Source organism: Cherax quadricarinatus, chromosome 10, assembly GCF_038502225.1.
Source record: "Cherax quadricarinatus isolate ZL_2023a chromosome 10, ASM3850222v1, whole genome shotgun sequence".
NCBI classification, from domain to species: domain Eukaryota; kingdom Metazoa; phylum Arthropoda; class Malacostraca; order Decapoda; family Parastacidae; genus Cherax; species Cherax quadricarinatus.
Genome location: NC_091301.1, coordinates 16,367,196 through 16,386,941, shown reverse-complemented (window position 1 = coordinate 16,386,941; position 19,746 = coordinate 16,367,196). Strand labels below are relative to the sequence as shown.

General features: G+C 41.9%; 1 protein-coding gene across 1 annotated transcript in view; it reads left to right on the top strand.

The window, feature by feature from the left end:
• The first annotated feature begins 1,095 nt into the window (after nucleotides 1-1,095).
• LOC128687845 (uncharacterized) overlaps nucleotides 1,096-19,746 on the top strand; it is a 150,320-nt gene continuing 131,669 nt past the window's right edge. The window contains exon 1 of the mRNA XM_053775404.2: nucleotides 1,096-1,717. The gene's annotated coding sequence lies outside the window, so the exon portion shown is untranslated. The remainder of the gene's footprint in view (nucleotides 1,718-19,746) is intronic.

The following is a 19,746-nucleotide window of genomic DNA, read 5'->3' as shown; positions in this document are numbered from 1 at the left end:
TGGGTGAAACATCAGTGTGAGCATGGGTGAAACATCAGTGTGAGCGTGAAGGTGAAACATCAGTGTGAGCGTGGGTGAAACATCAGTGTGAGCGTGGGTGAAACATCAGTGTGAGCGTGAAGGTGAAACATCAGTGTGAGCATGGGTGAAACATCAGTGTGAGCGTGGAAGTGAAACATCAGTGTGAGCGTGGGTGAAACATCAGTGTGAGCATGGGTGAAACATCAGTGTGAGCGTGGGTGAAACATCAGTGTGAGCATGGGTGAAACATCAGTGTGAGCGTGGAGGTGAAACATCAGTGCGAGCATGGGTGAAACATCAGTGTGAGCGTGGAGGTGAAACATCAGTGTGAGCGTGGGTGAAACATCAGTGTGAACGTGGGTGAAACATCAATGTGAGCATGGGTGAAACATCAGTGTGAGCGTGGAGGTGAAACATCAGTATGAGCATGGGTGAAACATCAGTGTGAGCGTGAAGGTGAAGCATCAGTGTGAGCGTGGGTGAAACATCAGTGTGAGCGTAGTGGTGGAACATCAGTGTGAGCGTGGGTGAAACTGTGAGCGTGGAGGTGAAACATCAGTGTGAGCGTGGGTAAAACATCAGTGTGAGCGTGGAGGTGAAACATCAGTGTGAGCGTGGGGGTGAAACATCAGTGTGAGCGTGGGGGTTGAAACATCAGTGTTAGCGTGGGGGTGAAACATCAGTGTGAGCGTGGGGGTGAAACATCAGTGTGAGCGTGGGGGTGAAACATCAGTGTGAGCGTGGGGGTGAAACATCAGTGTTAGCGTGGGGGTGAAACATCAGTGTGAGCGTGGGGGTGAAACATCAGTGTTAGCGTGGGGGTGAAACATCAGTGTGAGCGTGGGGGTGAAACATCAGTGTGAGCGTGGGGGTGAAACATCAGTGTTAGCGTGGGGATCGGTGAGCATCAACAGGTGTTAAAGCGCAGTGCGCAGCCTCCAGGGCGCACCACGTGTTTCAACACTTCAGTAAATACTTCGTTCATCTCCTGATGACCAGCTGCGAGGCGTCCCTCGGATGCAGCATCTCTCCCCAGAGAACTGTTTGTTTTTTTTCAGAAGAGGATAACCTCACTTGGATAACTCAATTCCCAGTTACTTTGGCAGTGGGTTGCCTAAGGGGTAAAACAAGTGGTGGGAATGTGGCAGTCGTCAGCCTGCCAGGGTGCTGTCGGTGGCAGGAGCAGTAGTGTGGCATGACCCGTCCAGCAGGCAGGTTGTGTGGGATGTATTCTGTCTCTTCAGCAGTGGCCCGGCGGCGCGGCTAGAGGGAACAGCAGCTGGAGCGATCACTGAACCCTTCCTTCCCTTGACGGCAATGGATAGTCATTCGTTTAAGCACCGTCCACGGAGAAGAACTATCCTCGTCTGTGGTCCTGATGTCCACTGAGGGATGCTGGCAGGCTGGTTAGTGGAGGTTCTAAAACACCACTCTTGACGTGAAGGATTTTTAAAGGCCAAGTAGAGAGGACGACACACACTCAAGAATACACATTTGTACTTGTTTAGTGACTTTGTTGTGAATAAGATAAATAAACTAGCATCTGTCTTATGCTACGCTGTATGTCATAGCAGAAATAGACTGACATCCGTCATACACAGGCTGTATGTCATAGTAGACAGAGAGTGACAGCCGTCACATGGTACTCTGTATATCATAGCAACGTTGCCTGACAGTCGTTTTACAAACTTCAAAGGTAAGAATAAATTGTTCCAACACTGTTGAAAACTAATTAATATACATTATTTATCGAGTTGTTAATCTGATTAAATGATTGGTTTATGGGGTTTCGAGCCTCTCGACACACAAGGTTCATCGAAGTTAAAACTTTGGGTACTTCTGAAAATAGTCTGGCCAGGTTTGCCAATTCGAAAGGCCGGATTTGAACACCTGCTGAGCATAGGCCAATAGGCCTACTGCAATGATGCTCATATTAATGATAGACGTATAATATATATATCATCAGTCAAGCAAATTAGTGTTCTCGCAGGCTCAAGGTGTCGGTCAGGCAGGAGAAGTCGCCGATGTTTCTCTCTCCAGCCACGTGTTTACACATACATAACTTTAGCGAAACTTTCGGCAAGTACTAACCTAAACTAACCTAACATAACTTAAACCTAAATTACGTTGCTGGATAACTTATAGTTATGTTTTAATAACTCGCCGAAACTTTTACCTGGATAACTCACTGATGTTAGTGAATTGAAAAGTGGGTGACTTCACCTGAGACCAAGAAAACTTAGTGAATATATTCTGGGAGATACACCACGTTCGGTGTATATACACAGAGAGGTACATCCCTTTCTGTATATATAAACACCACTCGTTAAATATATATACATGTACAGAAATAATACCTCCCAGCTGTATATACACGTATCTCGTTGTATATACAGAGATAAGAACATCTAGGTATATATACAGAGAGAAATACATAAACCTCCCAATCGTATATACACACCTCTCAGTTTATATGCATTGAAATACACACCTCTCAGTGTACATATATAGAAATATACACCGCTCAGTGTATATACACAGAAATACACCTCTCAGTGTATACACAAAAATACACCTCTCAATGCAAAAACGCATAAAAATACACACCTATCAATGGATATACACAGAAATACAAACTTCTCAGGTTATTTGCACAGAATTTCACACTTCTCAGTGCATATACACAGGAATACACATCTCTCAGGGCATACACATAGAAATACACACCCCTCAGTGTATATACACAGAAATATACACTTATCAATGTATATAACTGTGTCTCTTACGTTTAGTGTCTCATACAATTTAGCCTTGGTATTAACTGTATTGTTAGCAGTAGTAATATTATATGCTATTATCCTGGTTAATATTATCAGTGTTATTATCCTGGTTAATATTATCAGTGTTATTATTCTCGTTAATATCATCAGTGTTATTATCCAGGTTAATATCACCAGTGTTATTATTCTGGTTATTATCATCAGTGTTATTATCCTGGTAAATATTATCATCAGTGTTATTATCCAGGTTAATATCATCAATGTTATTATCCTGGTCAATATCATCAGTGTTATTATCCTGGTTAATATCATCAGTGTTATTATCCTGGTGAATATCATCAGTGTTATTATCCTGGTTAATATCATCAGTGTTATTATCCTGGTTATTATCATCAGTGTTATTATCCTGGTTAATATCATCAGTGTTATTATCCTGGTTAATATCATCGGTGTTATTTTCCTGGTTAATATCATCCCCCACTTAATGTTATTATTCTGGTTAATATCATCCTCACTTAGTGTTATTATCCTGGTTAATATCATCATCAGTGTTATTATTCTGGTTAATATCATCCTCACTTAGTGTTATTATCCTGGTTAATACCATCATCAGTGTTATTATTCTGGTTAATATCCTCACTTAGCGTTATTATCCTGGTTAATATCATTATCAGTGTTATTACCCTTGTTAATATCATCATCAGCGTTATTATCCTGGTTAATATCATCATCAGTGTTATTATCCTGGTTAATATCATCATCAGCGTTATTATCCTGGTTAATATCATTATCAGTGTTATTACCCTTGTTAATATCATCATCAGCGTTATTATCCTGGTTAATATCATCATCAGTGTTATTATCCTGGTTAATATCATCATCAGTGTTATTATCCTGGTTAATATCATCATCAGTGTTATTATCCTGGTTAATATCATCATCAGTGTTATTATCCTGGTTAATATCATCAGTGTTATTATCCTGGTTAATATCATAAATGTTATTATCATGGTTAATATCATAATCAGTGTTATTATCCAGGTTAATATAATCCTCAATTAGTGTTATTATCCGGGTTAATATCATCATCAGTGCTATTATCCAGGTTAATATCAACATCTGTGTTATTATCCTGGTTAATATCATCCTCAATTAGTGTTAGTATCTGGGTTAATATCATCATCAGTGTTATTATCCTGGTTAATATCCTCAATTAGTGTTATTATCCATGTTAATATCATCAGTGTTATTATCCTGGTAAATATCATCATCAGTGTTATTATCCAGGTTAATATCATCAGTGTTATTATCCAGGTTAATATCATCATCAGTGTTATTATCCAGGTTAATATCATCACCAGTGTTATTATCCAGGTTAATATCATCATCAGTGTTATTATCCAGGGTAAAATCATTATCAGTGTTATTATCCTGGTTAATATTATCACTGTTATTATCCAGGTTAATATCATTATCAGTGTTATTATCCAGGTTAATTTCATTATCAGTGTTATTATCCAGGTTAATATCATCATCAGTGTTATTATCCAGATTAATATCATCATCAGTGTTATTATCCAGGTTAATATCATCATCAGTGTTATTATCCAGGTTAGTATCGTCATCAGTGTTATTATCCAGGTTAATATCATCAGTGTTATTATCCAGGTTAATATCATCATCAGTGTTATTATCCAGGTTAATATCATCATCAGTGTTATTATCCAGGTTAATATCATCATCAGTGTTATTATTCAAGTTAATATCATCATCAGTGTTATTATCCAGGGTAATATCATCATCAGTGTTATTATTCAGGTTAATATCATCATCAGTGTTATTATCCAGGTTAATATCATCATCAGTGTTATTATCCAGGTTAATATCATCATCAGTGTTATTATCCAGGTTAATATCATCATCAGTGTTATTATCCAGGTTAATATCATCATCAGTGTTATTATTCAGGTTAATATCATCATCAGTGTTATTATTCAGGTTAATATCATCATCAGTGTTATTATCCAGGTTAATATCATCATCAGTGTTATTATCAAGGTTAATATCATCATCAGTGTTATTATCCAGGTTAATATCATCAGTGTTATTATCCAGGTTAATATCATCATCAGTGTTATTATCCAGGTTAATATCATCAGTGTTATTATCCAGGTTAATATCATCATCAGTGTTATTATCCAGGTTAATATCATCAGTGTTATTATCCAGGTTAATATCATCATCAGTGTTATTATCCAGGTTAATATCATCATCAGTGTTATTATCCAGGTTAATATCATCAGTGTTATTATCCAGGTTAATATCATCAGTGTTATTATCCAGGTTAATATCATCATCAGTGTTATTATCCAGGTTAATATCATCATCAGTGTTATTATCCAGGTTAATATCATCAGTGTTATTATCCAGGTTAATATCATCATCAGTGTTATTATCCAGGTTAATATCATCATCAGTGTTATTATCCAGGTTAATATCATCAGTGTTATTATCCAGGTTAATATCATCATCAGTGTTATTATCCAGGTTAATATCATCAGTGTTATTATCCAGGTTAATATCATCAGTGTTATTATCCAGGTTAATATCATCATCAGTGTTATTATCCAGGTTAATATCATCATCAGTGTTATTATCCAGGTTAATATCATCATCAGTGTTATTATCCAGGTTAATATCATCATCAGTGTTATTATCCAGGTTAATATCATCATCAGTGTTATTATCCAGGTTAATATCATCAGTGTTATTATCCAGGTTAATATCATCATCAGTGTTATTATCCAGGTTAATATCATCAGTGTTATTATCCAGGTTAATATCATCAGTGTTATTATCCAGGTTAATATCATCATCAGTGTTATTATCCAGGTTAATATCATCATCATCATCATGGTTGAACTATCAAATATTTTTTTATTCGCAATTATTTCCTTATTTCCTTCTGTTAATTTTCACAATGTTTAAAATTTCCCAGAAGTTTAACAAAAAAATCACCTGCTCTAAAATTAATTTCCCAACGTTTAAAAATTTCCCCAACGTTTAAAATTTTCCCCAACGTTTAAAAATTTCCCCAACGTTTAAAATTTCCCCAACGTTTAAAAATTTCCCCAACGTTTAAAAATTTCCCCAACGTTTAAAAATTTCCCAGCGTTTAAAAATTTCTCAACGTTTAAAAATTTCCCAAATTTTAAAAAATTCCCCAACGTTCAAAAATTTCCCCAACATTTAACAAATCTCCAGCGTTTTTCATTGTTATCAGTTATTTGTCATTTATCCCAAACTCATTTATCCCTAATATTCAAATTTTTCCGGCGTTTATACTTTCCCAACGTTACATTTTTCCCCTAAAGTTTATTATTTTCCCCTAAAGTTTATCATTTTCCCCCAAGTTTATTTTTTCCCCTAACGTTCATTATTTTCCCCAACACTACCAACTCTTCCTAATGATTATATTTCCCCTTCACCATCACATTTATCCCCAGTATTACATTTTTCCCTGAGAATACAGACTTTGGGCAACATTTTTCCCAAACGTTACGTATTTCCCAAATATTACATATTTCCCTAAGATTATATATTTCCCTATCATAACATATTTTACTATCATTTGTCTAGTTACACTAGCTAAGAGACGCACAAAAGTAATTAATATAACCTGGAAAAAATTTTGATCCGATTTTGAGAAAATTACTTTTGATCGCAATATGAAGAACATTAATTGATCCATGATGATGGATCCATGATGATGGATCCTAGATAATGGATCCATGATGATGGATCCATGATGATGGATCCATGATGATGGATCCATGATGATGGATCCTAGATTATGGATCCATGGTGATGGATCCATGATGATGGATCCATGATGATGGATCCATGATGATGGATCCATGATGATGGATCCATGGTGATGGATCCATGGTGATGGATCCATGATGATGGATCAATGATGATGGATCCATGATGATGGATCCATGGTGATGGATCCATGATGATGGATCAATGATGATGGATCAATGATGATGGATCCATGATGATGGATCAGTGATGATGGATCCATGATGATGGATCCATGATGATGGATCCATGATGATGGATCCATGATGATGGATCCATGATGATGGATCCATGATGATGGATCCATGATGATGGATCCATGATGATGGATCCATGATGATGGATCCATGATGATGGATCCATGATGATGGATCCATGATGATGGATCCATGATGATGGATCAATGATGATGGATCAATGATGATGGATCCATGATGATGGATCAATGATGATGGATCCATGATGATGGATCCATGATGATGGATCCATGATGATGGATCCATGATGATGGATCCATGATGATGGATCCATGATGATGGATCAATGATGATGGATCAATGATGATGGATCCATGATGATGGATCAATGATGATGGATCCATGATGATGGATCCATGATGATGGATCCATGATGATGGATCCATGATGATGGATCAATGATGATGGATCAATGATGATGGATCCATGATGATGGATCAATGATGATGGATCCATGATGATGGATCCATGATGATGGATCCATGATGATGGATCCATGATGATGGATCAATGATGATGGATCAATGATGATGGATCCATGATGATGGATCCATGATGATGGATCCATGATGATGGATCCATGATGATGGATCAATGATGATGGATCAATGATGATGGATCCATGATGATGGATCAATGATGATGGATCCATGATGATGGATCCATGATGATGGATCCATGATGATGGATCAATGATGATGGATCAATGATGATGGATCCATGATGATGGATCAATGATGATGGATCCATGATGATGGATCCATGATGATGGATCCATGATGATGGATCCATGATGATGGATCCATGATGATGGATCCATGATGATGGATCAATGATGATGGATCAATGATGATGGATCCATGATGATGGATCAATGATGATGGATCAATGATGATGGATCCATGATGATGGATCAATGATGATGGATCCATGATGATGGATCCATGATGATGGATCAATGATGATGGATCAATGATGATGGATCCATGATGATGGATCAATGATGATGGATCCATGATGATGGATCCATGATGATGGATCCATGATGATGGATCAATGATGATGGATCAATGATGATGGATCCATGATGATGGATCAATGATGATGGATCCATGATGATGGATCCATGGTGATGGATCCATGGTGATGGATCCATGGTGATGGATCCTTGATGATGGATCAATTGTACTCACCTATTTGTGGTTGCAGGGGTCGATTCATAGCTCCTGGCCCCGCCTCTTCACTGATTGCTACTAGGTCCTCTCTCTCCCTGCTACATGAGCTTTATCATACCTCGCCTTAAAACTATGTATGGTTCCCGCCTCCACTACTTCACTTTCTAGACTATTCCATGACTTGACTACTCTATGACTGAAGAAATACTTCCTAACATCCCTTCGATTCATCTGAGTCTTCAACTTCCAATTGTGACCTCTTGTGTCTGTGTCCCATCTCTGGAACATCCTGTCTTTGTCCACCTTGTCTATTCCGCGCAGTATTTTATATGTCGTTATCATGTCTCCCCTGACCCTCCTGGCCTCCAGTGTCGTCAGGCCGATTTCCCTCAACCTTTCTTCGTAGGACAATCCCCGTAGCTCTGGGACTAGTCTTGTTGCAAACCTTTGCACTTTCTCTAATTTCTTGACGTGCTTGACTAGGTGTGGATTCCAAACTGGTGCTGCATACTCCAGTATGGGCCTGACGTAAATGGTATACAGGGTCTTGAACGACTCCTTACTGAGGTATCGGAACGCTATCCGTAGGTTTGCCAGGCGCCCGTATGCTGCAGCAGTTATCTGATTTATGTGCGCCTCAGGAGATATGCTCGGTGTTATACTCACCCCCAGATCTTTTTCCTTGAGTGAGGTTTGCAGTCTTTGGCCATCTAAACTATATTGTGTCTGCGGTCTTCTTTGCCCTTCCCCAATCTTCATGACTTTGCATTTGGCAGGGTTAAACTCAAGGAGCCAGTTGCTGGACCAGGCTTGCAGCCTGTCCAGGTCTCTTTGTAGTCCTGCCTGATCCTCATCCGATTTGATTCTTCTCATTAACTTCACATCATCTGCAAACAAGGACACTTCTGAGTCTATCCCTTCCGTTATGTCGTTCACATATACCAAGAACAGCACAGGTCCTAGGACTGACCCCTGTGGAACCCCGCTTGTCACAAGCGCCCACTCTGACACCTCGTCACGTACCATGACTCGTTGTTGCCTCCCTGTCAGGTATTCTCTGATCCATTGCAGTGCCTTTCCTGTTATGTGTGCCTGATCTTCTATCTTTTTCAGTAACCTCTTGTGAGGAACTGTGTCGAAGGCCTTTTTGCAGTCCAAAAAAATGCAGTCGATCCACCCCTCTCTCTCTTGTCTTACTTCTGTCACCTTGTCATAAAACTCTAGTAGATTTGTGACACAGGATTTTCCTTCCCTGAAACCATGCTGGTTGTCAATTATACACTTGTTTCTTTCCAGGTGCTCCACCACTCTCCTCCTGATGATCTTCTCCATGACCTTGCATACTATACACGTTAGTGATACAGGTCTGTAGTTTAGTGCCTCATGTCTGTCTCCCTTTTTAAAAATTGGGACTACATTTGCCATCTTCCATACCTCAGGGAGTTGCCCAGTTTCAAATGATGTGTTGAAGATCTTTGTTAATGGCACACACAATATCTCTGCTCCCTCTTTAAGGACCCACGGAGAGATGTTGTCTGGTCCCACCGCCTTTGAGGTGTCAAGTTCGCATAGCAGCTTCTTCACTTCCTCCTTGGTTATATGTACCTCATCCAGCACTTGCTGGTGTACCCCCCTGTTCTGATTTCCTGGAGTCCTACTGGTTTCCACTGTAAATACTTCTTTAAATCTCGTGTTGAGCTCCTGACATACCTCTCGGTCGTTGCTTGTGAATTCCCCATCACCCTTCCTCAGTCTGATTACCTGGTCCTTGACTGTTGTTTTCCTCCTGATGTGGCTGTACAACAGCTTCGGGTCAGTCTTGACTTTCGATGCTATGTCATTTTCATATTGTCGCTGAGCCTCCCTTCTTATCTGTGCATATTCATTTCTGGCTCTTCGGCTAATCTCTTTATTTTCCTGAGTTCTCTGTCTTCTGTACCTTTTCCATTCTCTAGTACACCTAGTTTTTGCCTCCCTACACCTTTGGGTGAACCAAGGACTCGTTCTGTTCTTCCCATTATTTCTGTTTCCCTTGGGAACAAACCTCTCCTCTGCCTCCTTGCATTTTGTTGCCACATAGTCCATCATTTCTTGTACTGGTTTTCCTGTCAGTTCCCTCTCCCACTGAATGTTTTGAAGGAAGTTCCTCATGCCTGAGTAGTTCCCCCTTTTGTAGTTTGGTTTTTCCCATCCTATTCCTGCTACTCTCTCCACTTGGAGCTCAACTATGTAGTCGAAGCACAGAACCACATGATCACTAGCTCCCAGGGGCCTTTCATACAAGATATCCTCGATGTCTGAACTACTCAAGGTGAATACAAGGTCCAGTCTTGCTGGTTCATCTTCTCCTCTCTCTCTGGTAGTGTCTCTAACATGTTGATGCATGAGGTTTTCCAGTACTACATCCATCATCTTGGCTCTCCATGTTTCGGAACCCCCATGGGGCTCCAGGTTTTCCCAGTCAATCTCCTTGTGATTGAAATCACCCATAACTAGTAACTTTGCTCCCCCCACGTGTGCTCTCCTGGCCACCTCGGCTAGTGTGTCGACCATGGCTCTGTTGCTCTCATCGTATTCTTCTCTTGGTCTCCTGCAGTTCTGTGGTGGGTTGTACATTACTGCAATTATCACCTTATGTCCCTCAGACTGGATTGTTCCTACTAAGTAGTCCCTTTCACCCGTGCCATCCATTCCTTCCATTTTCTCAAAACCCCACTGGCTTTTAATGAGCAGTGCAACTCCTCCTCCCCCTCTCCTCCCTCTGTCTTTCCTGAAGATTTGATATCCGGGTGGAAAGATTGAATCTGTTATTATTCTGGTGAGTTTTGTTTCTGTGAGTGCTATTATGTCTGGGGATGTCTCCTTGATTCTTTCGTGCCACTCCTCATACTTATTTGTTATTCCATCTGCATTTGTATACCATACCTTCAACTTCTTTTCTAAGACTGTGGTCTGGGAGGTGTATTGGGGTTGGGGAAGTGGGAGACCTGATAAGGAACTATGGGTGGTTGCTGTGGGGGTGGAGTTTGTAATGTAGTGGGTGGGGGCATTGGATATGGCATGGGTGTTGTGGTTTAGAGTGTTTGGCTGCACTGGGGTTGACCTGGTTGGGAGGCTTCTATAGGAAGCTGTGAGGGAGGTTGTATTTGATCTTCCTGTGTCTGGGATCTCCTGTCTGTCTTCTCCATCCCCTCTCTTTCCTCCTTTCGCCTTTGTACCATCTCTCTCAGTTTCCGCCTTTCGTCTTGTGTTCTGTCGCGGTCGAGATACACCTTCCTGTATCCCGGCATGTCCCTTAATCGTGCTTTTTCCTGCAGTATCCTGTTCCGAGTCGATTCTGCCTTGAAGGTCACTTTCACTGGCCGGTTTCTTTTTTTTACAAACCCCCCTATTCTCCGAAAATTTTCCAGCTGGGTCATGTCGTCTTCTCCGATTACTTTCATGATGCTTTCAATTGCTTTTTTTTCCCCTTGTTTTCTTGCTTCATATGTTTCCCCTTCAACTTCCTGTAGCCCATACACAAAGACTGACCTCACCCTTTCATTCTCCCACTGCATATCCCTGTGTATCCCCTCATTCAATTTGATTTCCTCCATTGCAGCTTTCCTTTCTTCAGTTTCACTAGCTACTGTACATGGGCTCAGTGGCCTGTCATTTTCCCATCTCGGCTTTCCCTGGGCTCTGTTGTGGTCTTTTAGGGCCTCCACATATAGCTTAGCTCTTTCATTTACTACAGTCTCCACTGATAGAGCTTCTACATGCAGTTTTGCTCCTCCTTTCCCTACAGTCCCCTTATTTGTGGCTGAGGTAGCGGTCTCTGTTGTCAATCCCATAATGTTCTTTAGTTCTTTAGGCTGTTTCAGATTTTCCAGTTCCTCTTCTAAACTCTGTATCCTGGCCTCTGCTGCTTTGACTTTCACCTCCCACTTCCTGCTTTCCATGTCTATCCTCTCTTCCATTCTCATGCTAAGTTCTTCTAGTTTCTTTTCCCATTCTTGTTCCCTTTTTGTGAGCTCTGCTGCCCAATCTTCCTTTGCAGTTTCCTCCTCCTGTCCCTTGGGTTTTCTTGTTGCTCTCTGGCAACCCATTTTTGTTTTATCCTGATTGCCTCAGAGTGGGAAACCTATGTAATTCTGTATGTTAGGTTAGTATTGTATATGTCAGAGTGTGGGGGGGGGGGAGGTAGAGGAGGAACTGTGGCTATATAGGAGAGTAGTGGTGAGGGGGAGTGGGAAGGAGAGTGAAGCAAGTGGGTAAGTGGGTGAGGGAGAGGTGGGGAGGGGGAGGGTGAAAGAGGGAGGGGAGGGATCAGGTGAAGGAGTGAGATGTCGGTGGGGGAGGGGGGGAGTGTATGTGTGTCTGGCAATATGTGTGTGTGTGTGTGTGTGTGTGTGTTGCATGTGTGTGTGGGGAGGGGTGGGGAGGGGTGGGGGGGGGGGTGTGGGGGGTGCGTGGGTGGGTGGGGGTGGGTGTTGGGTGGGGGTGTGTGGGTGTGTGTGGGTGTGTGTGTGTGTGTGTGGGTGTGTGTGTGTGGGTGTGTGTGGGTGTGTGTGGGGGTGTGTGGGGGGTGTGTGGGTGGGTGTGTGGGTGGGTGTGGGTGGGTTTGTGGGTGTGTGGGGTGTGTGTGGGTGGGTGTGTGTGGGTGTGTGTGGGTGTGTGGGGGTGTGTGGGTGGGTGTGTGGGTGTGTGGGTGGGTGTGGGTGGGTGGGGTGTGGGTGGGTGTGTGGGTGGGTGTGTGGGTGTGTGTGGGTGTGGGGTGGGTGTGTGGGTGGGTGGGTGGGTGTGTGGGTGGGTGGGTGTGGGTGGGTGGGTGTGTGGTTGGGTGTGTGGTTGGGTGTGTGGTTGGGTGTGTGGTTGGGTGTGTGGGTGGGTGTGTGGGTGTGTGTGGGTGTGTGGGTGTGTGTGGGTGTGTGTGGGTGTGTGTGGGTGTGTGTGGGTGTGTGTGGGTGTGTGTGGGTGTGTGTGGGTGTGTGTGGGTGTGTGTGGGTGTGTGTGGGTGTGTGTGAGTGTGTGTGTGGGTGTGCGTCGCACACTAGGCTACGCTACTCTTTTGAAGATTATAAAAAAAAATTTCACAATCAATTCCTTATTATATGCACTAATATATACTATATAATATTAATTGCGTACACTTGTGTTTGTGTGTGTGTGTGTTTACTAGCTTGTCGTTCTTTGAAAAAGAGGGGGGGGGGGGGTTACGTTAACACTATTTGTTATTGTTGTTGGTTCACCGGTACTCCCGGCCCAGATCTCCGCACACTACGCTACTTTACTTTTTGAAGATTATAGGATTATTTTTTCTCACTCAATTCCTTATTATTATATACTAATGTTTATTATAACAATAATTACGGGTGCACACGTGTGTTTGTATGTGCGTACTTGTTTACTAGCTTGTCCCTCAGAAAAACGGGGGGGGGGGGGGGTTAACTAGGCTACACAACTTCTGGAGTTTACCTGGCGATATTTAGATAATTTACTAACCACTATCTATCTCCTGATACTGAAATAGGGAGAGAGAGATGGTATAGCATACAACCAGCAGGGCGAGACACTTGAGACTTTAGACACTAACCAAAATTAACCACAAATAGGCAAGTGACGTCGTCTGCACAACAATGGAGGTTCCTGCTGGTCGTCTATCAACTCCTTCAATTTTGTAACTCCTTCAGGAACTTTATCATGCATTCAAGTTTTTATTTTCTTTTTCTTTTAAGACTTGGTATTCCCTCTTTTTTCTTTAGTACAGTATTATGGTCATAACAAGTCTGATGATGTTAGCTACATTCACAACACCAACAGCTGGGGATTGACTAATTTTTCTTACTTTCAGTATTTACTTAATCACTCTTTTATGACCTTATCACTACACTGCTGCTATAATCAACCAACATATGTATTTGTTAATATTTCAGATCACACCGTTAACCCAATTAACTGTTTGGATATTTTGTGTCAACACTGCGGCCAGTAGCCTGATCAGCTGAGTGCTACCCTCCCTCACTCAAATTTCATTCAAATTTAAATTGTAAAATTCTTGATCCTATCACATTATTCGCACTCTTGAAAGCTATTACACTCTTGTAGGTATGTTCACTGATTCACTCACGTACGATGACCGCTAATAATATCTTAGGACAGCCACTAGAACGCTAAATCCTGGGAGCACTATTTAGCGATACTGCTTCACGTGTGTGTGTGTGTGTGTGTGTGTGTTTGTGTGTGTGTGTCCAATCTCTGGAACATCCTGTCTTTGTCCACCTTGTCAATTCCTCTCAGTATTTTGTATGTCGTTATCATGTCCCCCCTATCTCTCCTGTCCTCCAGTTTCGTCAAGTTGATTTCCCTTAACCTCTCCTCGTAGGACATACCTCTTAGCTCTGGGACTAGTCTTGTTGCAAACCTTTGCACTTTCTCTAGTTTCTTTACGTGCTTGGCTAGGTGTGGGTTCCAAACTGGTGCCGCATACTCCAATATGGGCCTAACGTACACGGTGTACAGGGTCCTGAACGATTCCTTATTAAGATGTCGGAATGCTGTTCTGAGGTTTGCCAGGCGCCCATATTTTGCAGCAGTTATTTGGCTGATGTGCGCTTCAGGAGATGTGCCTGGTGTTATACTCACCCCAAGATCTTTTTCCTTGTAATCTCTGGTCCCCTAGCCTGTACTCCGTCTGCGGTCTTCTTTGCCCTTCCGCAATCTTCATGACTTTGCACTTTGCTGGTCCTCATCCGATTGCATTCTTCTCATCAACTTCCCATCATCTACAAACAGGGGCACTTCGGCACTTCCTTCCGTCATGTCGTTCACAAATACCAGAAACAACACCGGTCCTAGAACTGACCCTTGTGGAACCCCGCTCGTCACAGGCGCCCACTCTGACACCTCGCCACGTACCATGACTTGCTGTTGTCTTCCTGAGAGGTATTCCTTGATCCACTGCAGTGCCTTTCCTGTTATCTTTGCCTGGCCCTCCAGCTTTTGCCCTAATCTCTTGTGTTGAACTGTGTCAAACGCCTTCTTACAATCCAAGAAAAGACAGTCTACCCACCCCTCATATCTCTCTCTCTTTCTCTCTCTCTCTCTCTCTCTCTCTTGTCTTACTGCTGTCACCCTGTCATAGTGTGTGTGTATGTGTACTCACCTATTTGTGGTTGCAGGGGTCGAGTCTTAGCTCCTGGCCCCGCCTGTGTGTGTGTGTGTGTGTGTGTGTGTGTGTGTGCGTGTCATATGTACCGACAATTATGCATTTCTTCTGTATTTATTCTTATGTATTTAGCGCAAGAAGCCTGTAACTTGAATTATATAAACCAATAAGTATGTATGCCCATGTATGTACAGAAAGAAGTGTGTATCTCCATGTCTATACACTAAGAAGTATATATCTCGGTATACACACACCAAGGAGTATACTAAAGTCACAGTAAACAGGTGATATCACAATCTTCAGAACATCCACTATGAAAAAATTGTGAATTTTCAAGCAATTTCTCACATTATCAAGGAACAGTTCCTTAATAATGTAAGAAATCACGAACGTGCTTGGAAGTTCACCATTTTTTTTCACAGTGGTTGTTCTACATACACCAAGGAGTGTATTCCTCAGTGTAAATACAATGCGAGTTCGTTTTAATGCCCACATTGAGTATGAAATTATTCTTGACTGGTTGTGTGCAGGAAACAAACAGCCTTAATGTCTCACGTGTCGTCGATAGGCTTCAAACCTAACCAACTAGGCAGCTAACTAACCTAAATAAGAAACTGCATTAAGCTTTGTTACCCGGTTTTTGCTAGTGGTCGAGTACACACACACACACACACACACACACACACACACACACACACACACACACACACACACACACACACACACACACACTAGTGGAGGAAGGATCCATACATAGCTTCAAGAAAATGTACGATACAGCTCTTGCAGCAGAGAGAGAGACAGAGTAGACCTAGTAACGACCAGCGAAGAGGCGAGGCCAGGAGCTACGAATCGACCCCTGCAACCACAATTAGGTGAGTGCTCGTGGAAGTTCAAGGGGCACGAGGAAATACTTTTCATTCTCGCTAAGGTAAATAAATGGAATAAGCTGGGTGAAGAAGTGGTAGAGGCGAATTCTGGTCGCAGTTTCAAGAATAGGTATGACTGGGCCCACGAGACCAGGAATTAATAATGCCGATGAGTATGGGCTAAAGAGGAGGGGCCAGGAGCTGAGACTCGACCCTCTGTTAACGCAACTCGGTGAGTACTAGCAAGTGACAAAGAGTAGGTTAGTATAACTCGGTGAGTACAAGTAGGTGAGTACAAGCAGGTGAGTACAACCAGGTGAGTACAAGCAGGTGGGTACAAGCAGGTGAGTACAGGTAAGTGAGTACAAGCAGGTGAGTACAAGCAGGTGGGTACAAGCAGGTGAGTACAAGCAGGTGAGTACAAGCAGGTGAGTACACTCTCATCGCCTGAACAGACACAGAGTTAAAACCAAATGATTCAAACAGTCAGTCAAGTCTTCTCGCCTACACAGTATTTGACTGGAGAAGTCCACTGTGTACGTGAAACGTGTCAACAATAAAGATCCCATTGATAAATTAGACACATGTGCAAATCTTGGGTATCTTTATTGAGGAAACGACGTTTCCTCAATAAAGATACCCAAGATTTGCACATGTGTCTAATTTATCAACATGTCGGTTCTCTGAACCATTCATCTACAAATAAAAATCCCAACTGTTGCACCTGACTCTTACTTATCTACGCAGGTGTGTATACACAGGTAAGCACAGACACAGACACAGGTAAGGACAGACACATACACAGGTAAGTACAGACACATACACGGGTAAATACAGACACAGACACAGGTAAGGACAGACACATACACAGGTGAGTACAGACACATACACAGGTAAATACAGACACATACACAGGTAAGTACAGACACATACACAGGTAAGCACAGACACATACACAGTCCACACCATCGTAGGACCTAAAATAATGTCTCCAATGATTTTTCATTGGTATACCGGCACTTTTTTTTTCCCTCCAGACTGGGAACGAGGCGTCCAAACCCCCCATGATTTTTTTTTCAGCTGTCCGCCTCAAAAATGATGACCAAAACTGTCATACCTTAATGTTGCAAACTTTTGTGAGAGTGTCGCGGATGGACTTTTATTGACCATCTGCGACAAATCTCCGTAATGTAATTACCTTCATATTTTTGGACGGTTTCTTTTTTTTTGGGGGGGGGCATTCGTTATCATTCGTTATCATTGGTTAGCATTCGTAAGCTTTGGTCGAGATAAAGTTGTATTTAAAATGACCGCTTTGATGGGCTTGATACGACGTCTCCCAAAAATTATATATTTAGATGTATATATATATATATTTTTTTTTTTTGCAAAATCTGTTCTCAAAAATGAAGGTTAAGTATTTGTTTTGATAAAATATTGAGCAAATATGAATTAAATTTTTTTAGACGGATTCTGATCATTTACAGTGATTAATATTAAGATTATCGGTTCACATTGTTTGTAAAGCATTTATATAATATAATTTGTCAAATATTTTTACTGACAAAACTTGTAAATAAAAAACTTTGTATTCAAAAACTTTCAACAACATTACTTTGAAAATACCACACTTGTGGTTACCCTGCTATACACTTGTGGTTACCCTGCTATACACTTGTGGTTACCCTGCTATACACTTGTGGTTACCCTGCTATACACTTGTGGTTACCCTGCTATACACTTGTGGTTACCCTGCTATACACTTGTGGTTACCCTGCTATACACTTGTGGTTACCCTGCTATACACTTGTGGTTACCCTGCTATACACTTGTGGTTACCCTGCTATACACTTGTGGTTACCCTGCTATACACTTGTGGTTACCCTGCTATACACTTGTGGTTACCCTGCTATACACTTGTGGTTACCCTGCTATACACTTGTGGTTACCCTGCTATACACTTGTGGTTACCCTGCTATACAGTTGTGGTTACTCTGCTATACACTTGTGGTTACCCTGCTATACACTTGTGGTTACTCTGCTATACACTTGTGGTTACTCTGCTATACACTTGTGGTTACCCTGCTATACACTTGTGGTTACCCTGCTATACACTTGTGGTTACCCTGCTATACACTTGTGGTTACCCTGCTATACACTTGTAGTTACCCTGCTATACACTTGTGGTTACCCTGCTATACACTTGTGGTTACCCTGCTATACACTTGTGGTTACCCTGCTATACACTTGTGGTTACCATGCTATACACTTGTGGTTACCCTGCTATACACTTGTGGTTACCCTGCTATACACTTGTGGTTACCCTGCTATAAACTTGTGGTTACCCTGCTATACACTTGTGGTTACCCTGCTATACACTTGTAGTTACCCTGCTATACACTTGTGGTTACCCTGCTATACACTTGTGGTTACCCTGCTATACACTTGTGGTTACCATGCTATACACTTGTGGTTACCCTGCTATACACTTGTGGTTACCCTGCTATACACTTGTAGTTACCCTGCTATACACTTGTGGTTACCCTGCTATACACTTGTGGTTACCCTGCTATACACTTGTGGTTACCCTGCTATACACTTGTGGTTACCATGCTATACACTTGTGGTTACCCTGCTATACACTTGTGGTTACCCTGCTATACACTTGTGGTTACCCTGCTATACACTTGTGGTTACCCTGCTATAAACTTGTGGTTACCCTGCTATACACTTGTGGTTACCCTGCTATACACTTGTAGTTACCCTGCTATACACTTGTGGTTACCCTGCTATACACTTGTGGTTACCCTGCTATACACTTGTGGTTACCATGCTATACACTTGTGGTTACCCTGCTATACACTTGTGGTTACCCTGCTATACACTTGTGGTTACCCTGCTATACACTTGTGGTTACCCTGCTATACACTTGTGGTTACCCTGCTATACACTTGTGGTTACCCTGCTATACACTTGTGGTTACCCTGCTATACACTTGTAGTTACCCTGCTATACAGTTGTGGTTACCCTGCTATACACTTGTGGTTACTCTGCTATACACTTGTAGTTACCCTGCTATACAGTTGTGGTTACCCTGCTATACACTTGTGGTTACCCTGCTATACACTTGTAGTTACCCTGCTATACAGTTGTGGTTACCCTGCTATACACTTGTGGTTACTCTGCTATACACTTGTGGTTACCCTGCTATAAACTTGTGGTTACCCTGCTATACACTTGTGGTTACCCTGCTATACACTTGTAGTTACCCTGCTATACACTTGTGGTTACCCTGCTATACACTTGTGGTTACCCTGCTATACACTTGTGGTTACCCTGCTATACACTTGTGGTTACCCTGCTATACACTTGTGGTGTCCCTGCTATACACTTGTGGTTACCCTGCTATACACTTGTGGTGTCCCTGCTATACACTTGTGGTTACCCTGCTATACACTTGCGGTTACCCTGCTATACACTTGTGGTTACTCTGCTATACACTTGTGGTTACTCTGCTATACACTTGTGGTTACCCTGCTATAAACTTGTGGTTACTCTGCTATACACTTGTGGTTACCCTGCTATAAACTTGTGGTTACCCTGCTATACACTTGTGGTTACCCTGCTATACAC